Source organism: Nelumbo nucifera, chromosome 8, assembly GCF_055504915.1.
Source record: "Nelumbo nucifera cultivar China Antique chromosome 8, China Antique-T2T, whole genome shotgun sequence".
Lineage (NCBI taxonomy): Eukaryota > Viridiplantae > Streptophyta > Magnoliopsida > Proteales > Nelumbonaceae > Nelumbo > Nelumbo nucifera.
The window spans coordinates 4,015,422-4,033,307 of NC_142656.1; the positions used below are offsets into that span (position 1 = coordinate 4,015,422).

The 17,886-nt window shown below is 37.3% G+C and overlaps 2 pseudogenes across 1 annotated transcript; both read left to right on the plus strand.

Moving 5' to 3' along the window:
• Positions 1–192: 192 nt before the first annotated feature.
• LOC104600634 (aminopeptidase M1-like) lies at positions 193–9,792 on the plus strand (annotated as a pseudogene). Its single transcript, XR_016079371.1, has 9 exons — positions 193–1,072; positions 1,140–1,286; positions 1,376–1,478; positions 1,731–1,917; positions 2,015–2,108; positions 2,300–2,453; positions 2,920–3,036; positions 4,130–4,243; positions 9,384–9,792. The product of XR_016079371.1 is annotated as an aminopeptidase M1-like (transcript).
• Positions 9,793–13,675: 3,883 nt separating this feature from the next.
• LOC148789570 (F-box protein VBF-like) lies at positions 13,676–17,655 on the plus strand (annotated as a pseudogene).
• The last annotated feature ends 231 nt before the right edge of the window (positions 17,656–17,886 follow it).

The following is a 17,886-nucleotide window of genomic DNA, read 5'->3' on the forward strand; positions in this document are numbered from 1 at the left end:
TCCCCATAAATCTGAAAAATGAATGTAGAAAAAAAAAGTTAGAAATTTTTGGTCTACACCCCCCTTCAAAAATCAAATTTAGAGCCTCATCTTAATCTATCACATCATGCCCATGAATTTAACATCAATTGACGGACAGGATTCAATCCACCCCTAGTCTACTAGTAGCTCCACCTAGGGGTGGATTGAACAGTAAAAACCCCAAACAACAGCCCTATTAACCGACTTTTTCTCCATAAAGCGAATGAAACCTAAGTATTTTATTTGACTAAATTGACTCGGGCCTGGCCTCGCACCAGGTCCAACCTGCAAATATTTTAATAAGTTTGATTGAACATTAAGGGGGTAATTTGGTTATATAAAATCCTTAAATGCGTATGTGAGTTTTTAGAAAATAACGGAATGTGAATTTTTAGAGAATAATATTCACGGGGGGCTCTGTGGATTGAAAGTTTCTTAATTTACTGTCATTGTCGATAATGCAGATGCAGTGCAAAGACAGAAATCAGATGGGTCCGTTGGATTGGAACCCTGGCTATTGATGAATGGTGTAACCTAATAGTAGTTGATCCAATTCTGTTGTACCTGTGCATTCCTGAATAGCCCGTAACTCTGTATTGACTATCGGAGAAGGAGATTAACCTGCAAAACAATGGAGGTCTGGCAGTCAATGAGTCAATGGTGTAACCGAACAAGCAACTCTCTTTGGCCATCGGTATCCAGAGCTCTTCTGGATAATGGACGTCCAATCGAAACTCACTATTACCTCACGCCCTATAAATATCTATCCGAAGTCTGTAAGTATAATTCAATTTCTGCACACACATACACTGATACAGTTATACAGAGAGGGATGGAACAGAAGTATGAACAATTCAAAGGCCAGAGCAGGCTACCAAAGTTTGCAATCCCAAGACGTTATGATCTTACGCTGAAGCCCGATCTATCATCATGCACGTTCGGCGGTGACGTCGAGATTGATGTCCACATAAGCAAGGAGACCAAGTTCCTTGTCTTAAACGCGCTTGATCTTGCCATCGATGGCGTCTGGTTCAGGGCCTCTCATCATCGGGTAATTGATTTGAGTTCCACTTGATTTTTACGTTAAGTGTCCCATTCTTGGGTTACTTTATTTGCAGGTGGGTTATCCATCAGATGTATCAGTGGATAACGATGACGAGATACTTGTTTTGGCCTTCGATGATGTTCTCACTGTGGGAGATGGGACTTTGGGAATTAAGTTATCCGGAGTCCTTAACGAACACTTGGAAGGGATTCTACAGAAGGTCATCAGATCATATATATGTTTTCCCTCTGTTCCTTTCTTGGTTAAACTCTAGCCATCTAATTATATTAACCTTAGCTTCTCTAACAGTACCTATGTGGTCGGAGGAGAGAAGAAAAACATGGCAGTTACACAATTCGAAGCTGTAGAGGCAAGGCGGTGTTTTCCATGTTGGGATGAACCTGCTCTCAAGGTACTCTCTCTCGTGGGGTCCCCCATAAATTCAATTGTTGATCATAATCCCTTGCATCCGAGCCAAGTTTTTCTGCATTTTTTTGGGAAGAATCCCCATAAGTATTTCAGTTTTTGAGTTTCTTTCTTAAATGCATATATGCACATACTTAAATATTAATCAACTATGCTTAACCGTTTTTAGGTCTATATTCAGTAAAACTGGTAATTTCTTTTTCCAATTTTCAGAAAATCAACCAATTATTTTCTACAGGCTTCTTTCAAGATGACAGTAGAAGTGCCATCTGAGTTGACAGCATTGTCCAACATGCCTGTTTTTGATGAAAAGCTTAATGGGCATCTCAAAACTGTTCATTTCCAGGGAACACCAATTATGTCAACTTACTTGGTAGCCTTTGTAGTCGGTCTATTTGATTACATTGAAGATACGACAGCTGATGGTATGCCCAAGCATATCATCTTTTATATTTTTTCTATTCTTTTATCTGATTGACTATTAGCTCTTGTTTTTTGTGTTCTTCTAATTTGTGCTTGTAGGAATTAAGGTTCGTGTATATTGCCCAATTGGTAAGAGTGATAAAGGGAAGTTTGTTTTAGATGTTGCTGTAAGGGCACTTGATCTATATACAAAGTATGCTTTTTAATATTCTGTTCTATCTTTCTTTTCCTTTTTTTTGGTGATTCAATGTTACACATTATCAACCGAGCAATACAAAAAAAAGTTTGAGTTCTGGTTCTGTTGATTCCTTAGCATGCAAGTAATGACTTTGTTGACTCTGAATTCAGTTCATTTTCTTTTTAACTCATTATGAATTCGCGTAGGTACTTTTCGATGCCATATGCACTTCCTAAACTGGATATGGTTGCAGTCCCTGACTTTGCCACAGGGGCTATGGAGAATTATGGTTTGGTCGTATACCGTGAAGTAGAATTGCTCCATGATGATTTGCATTCTACAGCTGCTAACAGGCAAATGGTAATCTTTATATCTTGGTATACTTGTTTCATATATTTAGATTACCGTTGAAGCCTATGAATATATTTTCTTCTGTATTAAATAGTTACAGCTTTTAAGGCTTTTAAGTACTCCCCCCCACCCCCCCACCCCCAAAACAAAGCTCTGCTATACGGGGTATTTATAGAAGAAATTTGAGATATAAAGCAATTTCTGTACTTTAGTCTAACCTGAAATTTCTTTTGAAGCCATTTTAATGATTATGTTATTCTGTCCAACATACAATTGTTGTAGCACATGAAGTAGCCCATCAGTGGTTTGGTAATCTGGTAACAATGGAATGGTGGACTCACTTATGGCTTAATGAGGGATTTGCAACATGGGTATTAATATCTATAGTTCATATTTAAATTATATGCCTAATGGACATCGGTGAGCTTTCATGTTGCAAATGATTTGCTGTTTTCATCGATATTTCTGTTCTTAGGTGAGTTACCTAGCCACTGACCGTTTATTTCCTGACTGGAAAATTTGGTCTCATTTTCTTGGACAAACAACTGGAGGTCTACGGATTGATGCACTGGAAGAATCACACCCTATTGAGGTAAATCTTATCAACTGTATATAACTCTACAGGATCTATGCTGCCATTGTCCGTGGTTCAGAATTCTTTTCACTACATAGTCATGGTGAACCTGGAAATTAAAAATATGTTGCTTGAGATTGGGAAACCAGATAGCTAGTGATAGGTTAATATCATGTGAATCTAACCCTGGGCATGTGTATTCAAATGACTCAGCTTTAAATATCTTTTGTTATAATATACAAGTATTTTTAGAGAAGTGTAGAGGCTTATATCTCAATATCAATATGATGCAGAGCTCAGAAAAGACATCATGCTTCAGCCTTAGTCCTCAGAGACTCATAAATCACTTGATACCTGAGTCAGAATTTACTGCACTTCCATTCATGAGTATTTATACATGCGTAATGGATACCCATCACAGTGAAAGGAAGTGCAGAACAAGCGTAGCGCAAAAAAGGTGCAGCAGATGTGGTTTCTTAACATCCATCTATTGCTGGGCTATATTTGTATCATACACTTTTTACACCAATTGGAAGGGCTTCATCATAAAACCAGATGAGACTTCAGAAGAGAAAACTTTACTACATTTTCTTTACAGTTTAAATAATCTAAAGATTTTTTGCTTAACATTTAAAATCATTTTGATGCTTTGTTTAATATAGGGTTTTCCTTAATATCACAAGGCTTCTTTCTTTTTTTTACCATTACTTGTGGCACAGACACCTTTTGTCTTTGTATCAAAATCACAATTTCAATTACCTTTCAATACGAATTGGTAAGTTTTTTAAGGTTTGTTTCTGTTTGGGGAGGAGAGAGGGAAAGAGAGAAGAAAATTGGAGCACAAGGTGGTGTGGGCAGCTGCCCCACTCCTTATAATCAGGGCGAACATAATTAGATGTAGAACCCTGAGAATATAAAACCATACATAACAAGAGTAACTTTGTTTTATGTTTCTCATAGAAAATTGAAATAAAAGGTCAATATTAATTGACACACTTTGTTTCTCTAAACATTATTCACTTCCACTGTTTTCTTCTTGTTGTTTCACTCTACTTCATGATGCATGTTTCATTTATGCTCTTCTTCTTGACCTAAAAGATATCTATTTCAGGTGGAAATGCACCATGCTCGCTCAGTTGAAGAATTTTTTGATGCCATAGGCTATAAAAAAGGTTCTGCTGTTATTCGAATGCTGCAAGATTATCTTGGGGATGATACATTTCAGGTGTTTAAGTTTCTAAGTTCTTATAAAAAATTATGTTTGGTATATCGCTATTTTCAGGACTTATATCTGTTGATGATATGACAACATGCCATGCATCAGGAAGTTAGCAGGATTTTGTTAACTTAGCTTGACAGAACCACTGGACATCATGTTCAAATTAGAATCATATTGAATGCACTCTCCATATTTTCTTAGAATACTAAATACAAATCCATCAAGTATTTTGTACTGGTCTGAGATTGACTGGGCTGCACAGTCAGACCCCAACCCATTCTCCAAACTGGATTTTATAAGGATTGTTTTTTTCACAACATTGACTTGGTCAAATCCTTCATAAAGAAGAATGCTTGGTGTGGCATTGTTCACACCAAGAGACATTTTATTTCTTCTTTACAAGCAAAATTACAAAGGTGCCCTTGAATAGGTGCCCAAATACAAAAAAAACACAAAAGGACAGAAATGCCCTCACACTCTTAACGCTCCCCCTCAAGCTGAGCATAGATATTTATCATGCCCAGCTTGTTCAAATTGTTGTCGAGCTTTGATTTGGGAACACTTTTAGTAAGACAATCAACCAACTGGTCTTCAGACCTCACATAAGGTAGACATATATCTCCACTGGCAACTCTTTCTCTAATGAAATGTCGATCAACCTCTATATGCTTTGTACGATCATGTTGAATAGGGTTATGGGCTATGTTTATGGCAGCTTGATTGTCACAATATAATATCATTGGAGTATCAATTTGCACTCTCATTTCTGTCAACAAGTTTTTCAACCACAACAATTCAGAGACTCCATGTTCCAGAGCTCTGTACTCTACCTCTGCACTAGGTCGAGCCACAACTGATTGCTTCTTACTTCTCCAAGATACAACATTACCACCCACCAAAGTACAATAGCCAGAAGTAGACCACCTATCATCAATAGAACCTGCCTAATCAGCATCAAAATAGGCCTCTACCTTCAAATGCCCATGATTAGAATACAATATCCCCTTTCCTGGACATCCCTTCAAATAGCAAGTATTCTATTCACTGCTTGCATATGAGATGATCTAGGCTTGTGCATGTATTGGCTGACTACACTCACAACATATGATATATCTGGTCTAGTCAGACACAAGTAGAGAAGGCGACCAACAAGTCTCTGATACACACCTTTGTCAGGAAGGACATCTCCATCATCAACTCCCAGCTTATGATTGGGATCAATTGGAGTCTCAGCCAGTTTACAATCTAATTTTCCTCCCTCTTGAAGCAAATCAATGACATATTTCCTCTGAGAAATATAAATGCCCCTCTTTGACCTTGCTACCTTAATCCCTAGGAAATATCGGAGATTTCCGAGATCCTTAATTTCGAATTCAGTAGCAAGGAAAGACTTCAGTTCAGCAATCCCAGAGATATCGTCCCCTATGATAACAATATCATTGATATATACTATCAATATAGTTATTTTTCCATTTGCTCTCCTAATAAACAGGGTATGGTCAACTTGTGATTGTGAGAAGCCAATTTTTAAGAAAACTTTCCCGAATCTGTCAAACCAAGCTCGGGGGGATTGTTTAAGGCCAATAAAGGGATTTCTTCAAATGACAAACATTTCCTTCACTCCTAGGGATGTTAACTCTTGAAGGAAGTTCCATGTAAACTTCTTCCTAAAGGTCTCCATTAAGGAAGGCATTCTTAACATCCATACAAGGGCCAAGAATAGTGGGCAGCAAGAGACATGATAACTTGGATTGAATTCATCTTGGCCACTGGCGCAAACGTTTCCTGGTAATCAATGCCATAAGACTGGGTGTACCCTTTTGCCACAAGTTGAGCTTTGTACCTTTCAATTGAGCAATCAACTTTATGATTCACTGTGTAAACCCACTTGCATCCAACAAGAATTTTGCCTTCTGGAAGAGAAACAATTTCCCATGTCTGGTTTTTTTTGAGTGCCTCCATTTTCTGGTTCATAGCATCCTTCCAATGAGGGAACTGCACTGCCTCAGTAACATTGTGAGGGATAAAAACTGAAGCAATAAAAGAGATATAGGCACAATAAGAGGGTGACAAAGTATCATAAGAGACATAGTTTGAGATATGATATTTAGCACATGTCCGTCTTGCTTTACGAATTGCAATAGGAAGATTGAGGTCAAAATCTATAAGAGGAGGCTCAACAATAGATTCAATACAGGCATCGGAAATAGGAAGAGGTTCATAATCCAAATTACTTGAGTCTGGGAGGTCAAATTGTAATGGACATTCAATCTCATCCTCTTTCTTCGTCTGACGAACCATTGATGCCAAGACCGAAGAATAGGAGGAGGCACGACAGGAGGACTACTACAACCATAGGGAGGAGGAGGAGAAGAAGAAGGATTGACAACATCAGTTGCAGGAATCAGCGTACAAAAGGGAGTTTGATCTTCACTAACGTCCTCCCCCTGAAGAGAAGGACGAGAGACAAAGAAGAAGGGAGTAGACTCAGAGAATGCGACATCTTTGGACACATACCTTTTTCCAAAACAAGGGTCATGACAATAATACCCCTTTTAGAGAGAAGAATAACCCAAGAAGACACACTTGATAGATTTTGGATCAAATTTCAGCCTAGAAGGACTCATGTCATGGACAAAGCAAACACACCCAAAAACCTTGGGAGGAAGATGGAATGTATCCTCATCAGGAAAAAGAAGCTGATGAGGAGACCGGAGATGCAGGGTTTGCAAGGGCAGTTTGTTAATAAGATAAACAACTGTTTGAGCAGCATCCCCCCAAAACCGAGTTGGAACATGCCTATGGAATAACAAGCCTCTAGCAACTTCACTCACATGTCTGTTTTTCCTCTCTGATACCCCATTTTGTTGGGGAGTATGAGGGCAAGAACTCTAGTGAATCCACTCCTTTTTCTTCAAGGAATGTTTGTAAGTGCTTCTCAAAGTACTCCTTGGCGTAGTTAGATATAATAATCTTAATCTTTTTCTCAAACTGTGTCTCCACTATACTAAAGAAGCCTTTCACGATTGAAGGAACTTCATCTCGGCTCTTCATCAAATACATCCAAGTATACCACGAGTAGTCATCAACAAAGAGAATGAAATATTTGTAGCCACCCATACATGGAATGGAATAAGGTCCTCAAACATCAGTATGTATTAAATGAAAAGCAACATTACTTCTTTTGTTAACATATTGCTTCTTCTAATGGGTTTTGTAGATGGTATTCTATGCATGTGACCAATCCATGTCAGTCCACTGTCTCTCATTTTATTACCTGATTGAGCTACTCCAAGGTTCCTTCCTGTGACTTCATTTCTGACCCTGTCCTTTCTAGTTTTACCACTTATCTATCTAAGCATTCACATTTACACCACACTCATTTTTTGGACATGCTGTTTCTTAACTGCTCAACATTCTGCTCCATACAATTAGGGTTTTGAACCTGTTGTTGACCCAACTGGTCACACCATCTGGTTCATCATCCTGTCATGATTCCAGTATTGGTTAACCCCTAACCAGTCTTTACTCAGAAACCCGTTGGCTTGGTCAGCAACCAGGATTATTGAACTGTCAACCTGCTTTACTTGGACTACAGGTCACAAGTTACAAATTACAATATGTGTATTTTTAATTTTAGGTTAAAAGTTTTTAATAGTACCTATATCTATGTAAGTGTATCTGTGTATGTGTATGTGAGGGCATCCATAAAATTATGTATTTATGAATTTATTATTTTCTGCCTAGATTATCATATACATATAAGTTATTTTTGTCAAAAATTAAACCTAAGAAGAAAAAATAGAAATTATATATGCAAACTTTGAGAGGCCATAACTTTGCATTTGATAAGCTGTTTGGGTATTGCGACCATTGGTTTTGGGGTGCCTTTTTTGCATTCTAGATGGTGGAAATGAAAACAGATGATCGATCTAGTCCATTCAAAAATAAAGCGAAGAGGTGCAAAAACTTTTACACAGCATAACTTTGCATTTGGTGGGCAGATTAGGGTTTTTAGCTTTTGTGTAACTTCCCACGAACTATGTGCTGCAAGGTCTTGGCCCAATAATTTTACCAAAAAATTCCTTTCTTGGCCTTAAATCTCAATTTTTAGCTTTCTTAATTTATAAAAATTAAACCTGAAATAAAAAAAATGCAGAACATAATTATGTATTCTGAATGTGTGTGTATGTATAATGATGTGACAGGTTCACCTGTTCAACCTGGACGGTTGAACCTTTGACCTGCCACCTGGAGGGGAAAACAGTTCAGCCTCTAGGTCAGTTTTTAAAACACTGCATATAATATAATTTATTTTTAAAACCTGCTGCTTGGTGCAATGGTAAAATCTCAGATGACAAGCATGAGAATGCAGTTAGAGTTTGAGAAGCCACTTTCTGCAAGAAATTGCCAAAAGTTTGGTCCATATCCAGTGACCCCTCCCAAGACCCTGGATAACCAGAATCAACATTGGGAATTGGCCATTTGGCCCTTTCACTTCTAACCATGCAATTCATCAGCCATTCACCTATGCACTTCATTGATCTTCTTTGACTAGTATATGGTAATATATTCCATGATCCGAAAAATCATCACTTTATGCTTTGTAATATTGTTCAGCACTCTCTGGTTTACCCACTAGACTTCAATTTTGTGTATATTGTCGTGATATGAAAGTTTGGCAACTGATGGGTGGCTTTTTTAACCCTAAGGCTGTGTTGTTTTAATATAAAATGGGTGGAAAGGTTTTCAGGCTGAAAAGCCTGAAATATATTTGAGTCATATTTTCCCCTTTTACAATGAAAACTTTGTTTTCCTTGTCATTTATATTAAAACAAAGGGCAATTTCCTTAAATTACCCTTACTGTTTAGTTAATTGACTAAATCCACCCTTACTGTTTAGCTATTGTCTTAAAGTACCCTTAAGTTTTTTTGACAAAGGGTACTCTGATATTCTTTCTTTCTTTGTAGCTCAACCAAGCGACCTATCTAGTCCGCCGTCCGAGCTGTCCTCCAGCAGAGAGCTACCAGATCGCACACCATCATAAATAATATTTGAAACGTTTCGTTCTGAATCTGCAAAAAGATTATGTTAATCTTAAAATGAAACCTTCTGACATACTTAACCAAATATTTTCTGTTATAGTTTTGTAGCAATGACAAAGCAGATGAAGTTCGAGGCATTTTTTGCAACACGTGCCAATCCTTCAATTGAGATGAACTTGAAGCAAAGGATTAAACAAATCAGGAACAAAGCAAGGTGGGTTCAAAGTTGGCAGAATGAGCAATCTCTCAGTGAGCTCATTTGGTCTTTGGCTGGTAGAGAATAATCATCCATCTCTTATTTTAAGGCTGAAACTGATCTACAGTTGTTTCTCTAGCAGCTTGCAATCGCTCTTCCTACTTGTTTATACATTGCTCTCATACAAAATAGTATATTTACAAATGCATTACAGAAGTAAACATTTGATAAGAACAGTCCAGAGCAACAGGGTTGAAATCTTGTTAAATTGCCTATTCTCTAATTTAATAACAGAAGAAAACATTTGCTCTTACGGAATTGGACTTTTTTTTTGGTTTTTATGTTTTTGATAAGAACAGTCTAAAGAGAGGCAATTGTAGCAGGAAAGTCAGCTGCAGGTACAAGTTACATAGATGGGTGGATAAATATGAACAGTTTGCTAATTGGTCCATTTAATATGCTTAAAATACTCTCGAGTAATGGCTGTTTTGCAAATGACCAAAGTACCACCAACCTGCAATTGAAGAACCCATTTGAGCAAACAAAGAATGAACACGAGGGCAAATTAATGCTAGGTTTTAGTGTATTAAATGGATAGTCCTGATCAATGCAAATCTTTATGATTACAGTCAAATATTTTTTGTTTGGTAAAACTAGGAGCTACACAGATGGGGTTTTAGATAATTTTAAGCATAGTTAGTGAAGTCAAATGGAGTTTTAGATAAATTTCTTACATTTTTACCTCGTTAGGGTTTCCTGAAATTTATTCTAAACACCCGTAGGATTAGCACTGAATTTCAAATCAGCTAGGCAAGTATAGAATGCGCCTGGTTTGTGGCTTAAGGAGACTATCATGGCTAATCTGGATCCAGTTTACCTTACTTCGGTCGAAAGGGTGTGTTTTATAAATTATAACTGAACCCGTTAGATTTCTGCACTCTAAATAACGATGTGAATTTTCCCCTTGGAGCTCCACCCCGCCCTGCCACAAATGAAGCTGGTTTTTTCCCATCTTAAACAGGGATAGGGCAGGGATAGAGAAACCCAAATATTTTTGCCTCAAATCGATGATGGGTTTACATCGAATCCACCTTAAACACAGTGGTAAATTTTATAATATTTTCTAATTTTTTAATTTTTAAAATACCCTTGAATTTCTTCCAACTTATAAATAACCTAAGATTTCATAATTATATTGTTAAAATATCTTCAAATTCCCATAATCTTATATCTAAAATACCCCTAAAATTTAATATATTTTAAAATAAGTTCTTCAAATGGGAAATATTTGAAGATTCCCAATTCCCAATACGATGTCTGTAGGGCAACTGGGCAAAGTAGTTGAGTCGGGCGGGCAGTTTATGTTAAAACCGTTAGCAGGGTCAGAAGGCGTACATCCAAACCGGATTGCCCGAGTCAATCCGGTTTTATAACGCTTCTGATCATATACAACCCAAACCGGATTGTCCGGATCCAAGCTTTTCAGTTTGTGCAGCTGTTAGATCGGAATTTTTGTGGCCAATGCGAATAGCTCCACGTGTAATCGAAGGACGGTGGATTCGAATTCACATCTGCCCCCACAGAAAGCGACCAAAAACGTCCCACAGCACATCCCAACCGTCTATTGGGAGATGTTTCTGAGATGTGCATGTGGGGCGTTTTCGGGGCGTGTTGGCGGGAATCACCTTCCATTTCTCTTAAATGGCGGGTATCACTTTCTATTTCTCTTAAATGGATTGAACGAAGGCCAGCAGGGAGAAGGAGAGAAGGGTGAACAACTGAACGGTGTGCGTGTAAAAGAATGGAGAAGAAATAGAAACAACGGTAGTTCGAGACTACTGAAATTCGCAGTCCCAGAACGTTAATGATTGAAGCTCAAGCAGGATATCATCGCAGTTCTCAATGCAGCTGATCTCGTCGCTGATAATGGTTTTGTGTGGTTCAAGAGCCGAAGCTCGTTTAAGGTATAAACAGATTCTACACAATTCGGCTTCGGATTTGCATATTGTAAGAATAGAAAGCGAAGATATAGCCATTTTGCTTTTTTTTTATCAGGAATTTCGACCAAAGGTCATCATGGTATTGGAACCCGATGACGTTCTTCAATCTTCCTGTCGGAGAGGGGATTTTGGGATTGGATTAGAAGGAACCCTAAATGACAAGATGAAAGGATTCTACTAAAGGTAATCTACTATGCTTTCTCCCTTTCTTTCCAGCACATATAGACGGAACTTGTCCTGTTTTACTTATTTATTTATTTATAATTTTTTATTAGGATTAATAATTGTTTTTACTTACTACTCATGCGCTTAACGAGGAGAAGAAGAATATGGCGATTACACACTTTTCACTTAGACGCGAGTCTCTGCTTAATTTAACATGGTAGGACGAACCCGCTGTTAAGGTGGCTCACATTATTTTATGTTTTCTATCTTCTTTTTCTATTTTGATTCTTTTTTTCCTATATTTGATATTTTTCTTTTACTCCTTATGTGATTTGTTTCGACTAGCTTTTAATATTACTTTACTTGATATTGACCGTTCTGGAACCATGTGAACGCAATTATTTGCTTTTTCTTAGAATTTGGAAGCATGATTTCGTAACCCAAATAGGATACACCGGGGAATGTTAATGAAGATAGATATGAAGCCATGTTATAGCATTTCAAGAAATTAATTCGTTTGAATATCAATATTCCAGTAATGAATCCATCTTAGGCGATGGAGCCATGTATTCAAATGCTAAGGAGAACTTGATTGAAATTAAGGTGGAAAGTTGATTCTGTGGTTTTAAATGATTATTAATATGTTTTAATTTTGTGGTTTTAAACGATTATTAATATGTTTTAATAAATGCTTTTTCTACTTCCCCCATTTATATGTTACAATGCTTAATCTTTTTTCTCCCTTGTGTCATTTCCAATTTTATTTTCTCGTCTGCTCCATGCAGATGGGATTATGACCATATCTGTGGATTGCTATTTAAATGAATGCCAGATAAAACCGGTAAATATCTAATTGTAGATAACATATGTCCTCCATTCTTTGACAATCACATTGTTTCTAGGCAACATTCAAGATGACATTGGATGTGCCATCTGATCTGATTTTTTTATCCAAGATTCCAGCCATTGAAGAGAAAAGCTTGATGGGCATCACAACTCACAGGACAATCTTCTTTCAGGAGTCATCGTCATGTGTCAATTTATTTAATCATGTAGAAAATGAGATGTCCGATGGTAGAGAACCATGGGTATTCTGACCTCGTTTATTTCTTCCACTGGGTTACCTGCCTTCCCGATCTGTCTTCCATCAATGTTCAGGGCCTCAGGGGTCAAGGTTCAGGCATATTGTAAGGGAAATCAAGGAAATTTTGCTGATCTGGATGCTCAGTCTATACAAAGTGTATGCCTTTTCTTAAAATTGTTAACTTTTTAATGATTTTCAATTTGAGAATTCAGGTGCTTGTGTGGTGTTTTTGGATATCCAACACCTATTTTTTTTAATTTTTTGAAGTTACACAGATACCTTTAATGCGCTATATAGATACTTTAATTTGCTATATGTACTGCCCAAATTGGATATAGTTGCCATCCCTGATTTTACTGATGAGTCCATGGAGAACTATGGGCTGGTCACATATTATGAAATATGTTTTGTCCTAATTCACTCTTCCTCATGCTATTCTTAATTTGTTTAGTCCTTTGGCTGTTTTTTGTGAAATTCCCAGAGAATGTATCATCATGTCAATTTACTCAATTTTAGGCTGCTGTTGTTGTGGCCTAGAAGCTGGCACATTAGTGGTTTGGAAATCTTGTAATAATGGAATGTTGGACACTGTTATGGCTTAATGAGGGGTTTTCAACATTGGTATACTTACAGAGCCCGTTGTTTTATTATGTCTCTTAGGACTGAAGATGTAGTAAAGATCCATTAAATAACTTCTGTGTTTTGAGGTGAACTACTATTTAGCAGCTAACAAGTTATTCCTAGATTGGAAAATTTGGTCTAAATTTTTTTTGTGCAAATTAGCAGAATCATACCTTATTGAGGTAATTATTTGTGTTCATTGCTTCATCTTATTGGTATGATCTCCTTAAGTTGGAAAACTGCTTGCTAACTCTATATTTAATTCAGTGTAACCTATTTCATAATACTTTATTGTATAAGACTTATGTTTAAGGTGGAGATTAGCCATGCAGGTGAGATTGATGGAATTTTTTATTCTGTAAGTTAAAGAAAAGGTACCTCTGTCATACAGATGCTGTGAAACTTTGTCCTGAATGTTTTCAGGTTAGGTCATTTGGTTTCTTGTATCCATTCTTTCCCTACATGGTTACTTCGATATCTCTATAACTTGGTCATGCCTTGGATATTTTAGAACTAGGTCTGAAGCATGTAAAATATTTGGAGGATTCATACCCGTTTATTACATTATGGTTACTTCAATATCTCTATATCTTGGCATGCCATGGATATTTTAGAACTAGGTCTGAAATATCTATTTATTACATTTAATTATCTGATTAATGCTGGATAGAAAAGGGATAAGGTAGGTTGATGAGTAATTGAAGTTAAAAGGAATTTAGAGGGCTGTCAGCTAGGTTAATCAAAGCTTGGGAGTTTGGAAATAGTACAGGAATTTTCTGACACTAGTCAGTCCCATAAATCTGACATAAGGTATAAAGAAGGATGCTAGATGCTAGTTGGCCTTTAATGGTTTGATCTTCCACCTAAGGGCCGATTATTCCTCAAAATCGAATGCCTCCTTAACGAGTGGTCAAGCTCAACCTTGGAGGTTGATCCTTGGAGAATCCATGTCCTTCAGGAATGTGAGGGTATTTAGGGACAAGAGATTCTACTGTCATACTCAGATCCCACTGAATCTGGAGGCTCTGAGCAGATACGATGTCCCTACTCTAGGGTCTTAGCCTTGTGGTTATTGGTAGGGACGGCGCAAATAGATATTAGCTCCCAGAGGAGAGGATTCTTGGGTGGTGATTGGTTTAGAGATGGGGTGTAAGGTTCTTGGGCCATTTGCCACTATACCAGGGAGGTTCAAACTCTGGCATCGGTTCAGTCATTGAGATGGGATCAGATCTTTTGACTTTATTATTTTTTTTTGAATTTCAGAGAATCTGTGTGTGCGTATGTGCGTGCGCGTAGGCCTGTAATCGGATCGGACTCGGATCGGATTCATCTAAATCCGAGTTCGATTCGACAGGATGTTAGCTGCATCTGACTCCGATCTGAAATCCAATCGGATTGTGTGCAGGGCATCTGAGTTTGAATCCGATCGGATTTTTTGGATTTTGGATTTTAATCCGACCCCAACTGATGCATTTGTAACAAAACAAAAGTAAAACAATTCTGTAATTTTTACTCAAAAGTTTTGAAACAATTCTGTAATCTGTAAAACATAATTTTTTATTTCAAAAGTTTTGAAATAAAACAATTCTTTACTTGAAACGAAAGTAATTTATTCAGCACAAATGAAAAGATAATATGTAATCTATAATATATTCAGAACAAACAAGAATAGGAGATCAAATTAAATCTGTAATCTGTAATTTAAACATGTAACCTGTAAGGTTACAGATTAAATTAAACCCGTAATCTGTAATCTGTAAGGTTAGTTAAACCTGTAAAAGAATGGCAAGAATGAAGAAAAGGGCAGAATAAAGAACGGCAAGTTGGCGACAGCCAGAGTTGTAGTCTTGTTCTTGTTGGCTGTTGCAGAGAGAGAGTTGAGAGAGGAGAGAACGGCAAGGTGACGGCAAGAGAAGAAAACCTGGGCTGAGAAGAAAATGTTGAGTGATTTAGGGTTTATGGCTGGCCGACTGGGGGTTTGAGGTCTCAAAAAATCATTCAACTTAAAAGCTTAAGCTGTTAAGTGAAGTCTTTGAATAGGTTTTATTCTCTAACATGCCCCTTCACACGAAGCCCATTGGGTTTGAAGCGTGGACAGCCTAGGCTCACCCATACTTTGTGCTGAAACTTAATTAATTATATTATAATGGGGTGATGAGAATCGAACACTAGATCACTTGGTCAAATTGGCTCTGATACCATCTTAAAGAACCATTCGACCTAAAAGCTTAAGTTGTTAAGTGAAATCCTTGAATATGTTTTATTCTCTTACACGAGGAATATATTTTCTCATTTACCCCTAGGAGAATTTATTTATTACATTAATGTATAAAAAAATATATAATATATAAATATATAGAATATATTTATACTAATATATATTGGACTCAGATTTTTATCAGGTCGGATAGGGTGAATCCAACATCCAAGTTCTATTCGATTTTTAATCGGATTCTTCTACCATCCAAATCCGATCCGATATGACATTTGCCCATCCGAATCCGAGATTATCGGATCGGCATTCCCTGTTTATCCCATGCAACAACTAGAAGATACCCGTAAAGGAATGAAGTACTTTTTCCAGCTCAATCCATTCCTGGTTTTGCAGAAAACAGTAGCCTCTTACTCTTGCCAAGCAATTTGAATATGAGATTCTGTCAATGTTGAAGTGAAGAACAAGCAACGCATTCAGGTAGACACGCTATAATGCTTCTGTGGTGAGAACATAGCCGGGTAATTGACTATTTAATACATTAGTTAAAAATGAATTACGACCCTCCGATATCACATGGGAGATGAAGAAGAATACACCATACACGTCATTCATCTCCTCAAGTTAATGCAGAGGATCGAGGGCACTTAATAGAACACGTGAACCCTTGTATTCTCATCAGTCGTCACTCAGGAAGAAACATTTTGAGTGAGAGATTAAGAGCCGGAGATAGGTGTGGTTCAGGAAGCTGAATGGCTTATCATTGAGGACATCATAGGGCTTTGTTCGGAATTTGGCATTGTATTCCATTGTCAAGTTCTCTCATGCGCACAAAGGGAGGTAAAATAACTACAATAACATGAAGGATTAAAAGAAACTACGAGGACGGGATTTGGAATTGAGAACAAAACCAACAAATACAATAAAAAAGTTTGGTCAAATAAACGTAATACAGTAAAAAAAAATTATAACCAATAAATCAGTCATCCAAATTGTTGGTCAAATTATTTGTGTTTTTTATGATTTTAAGCAGTTTGTAACATTCTCTTGAAAATCATCAATACGTGTATTACACGGAAATTTGCCCTGTTCAGATTTGTATTAGAATAGATGTGTTACTACTTGCTACTTAGATTCCAGTATCCCGACCCGAGCTCACATCGTCTGTCCCTTGGGGACAGAATTTTCTGTCCTTCCCAGTAGAATTTGAACATGTCATAGATCTTTCTACGTTTGAAATTAACGGAGTCCAAACCTTAATGTCAGTTCAGACTCTAAAAAGTGATGAAATGCATTTGAAATTTTGACAATCCGCCCAAACTCTCAAAGTCTTTCATTCCTTCCTCTATCCCGAATTCGTCTTTCTCCCTCTTCTTTTTCTTCCTCCTCTCTTACATCTGGTTCCACCAGTGCCACTGACCACCAGATACTGTTGCTACCAACTGTTGGAGATCATGTTCAACTGCTCAATCTTCTCTCTCTCTCTCTCTCTCTGAATTTCAAAATTTCAGGTTCTCAGCGGTGGCTGATCTCTTAGACGTTTGCTAGCTCGAAATCCATGGCAAGATAGACAAGATTGCCGTCCCGAGAACAGTTTACAAAGCATACCTTGTATTCAAATTGGCGAAGAGAAGAAAAGGCCTCGACTTTCTCCAAACAAAGCTGTCTATAAGGTTTACTAGAACCAAGGGCGGAGATATCCAGAGTGTGTATCTGGATCCCTAATTGCTTCGCCAGCTGTATACTGGAGTGATTTTCAGCCATGTACATAGCTGTAGGTTCACCTTGCAACCACCCATATTTTTGCCATCCATGTTGTTGGGTCAATAGGAGGCACATTTCCCTAGGAGGAGAAGATGGATGGGTGGATAGAAATGGATGAGTTATTTAATGACATAGGAGAAGATGGGGAAGTGGATATGACTATCATGGAGGTGAAGGGTGGTTACCGGATGTCTAGTCTTATTATCCAACGAAAAGAGATTAGGCCTAAATATAGTAAATAAATAATATAGGATTTTGTTTTGCTCTACTCTGTATATACTATATACCTTTTTCTTTTGAACAAGTACGTTTTGACAGAATCCATGTAAAATTCAGCTATGCGATGTGTTCTCGTCATCCTTGTTCTTGATCCATTTGTGCTCTATGGATTCAAAAATTTCATCAAAGGTGGAAAAAATTGGATTGCAAGCTTGAAATCCATTAGGTCAGTTTCACATCATTATACTAGAATTAAATAACATTGGCAATGTTTGATTAAAAACTTGGGATGTCATTAATCATTATTGCTTCTTTTTTTATCTTATTTTTCTTTTTAATTTT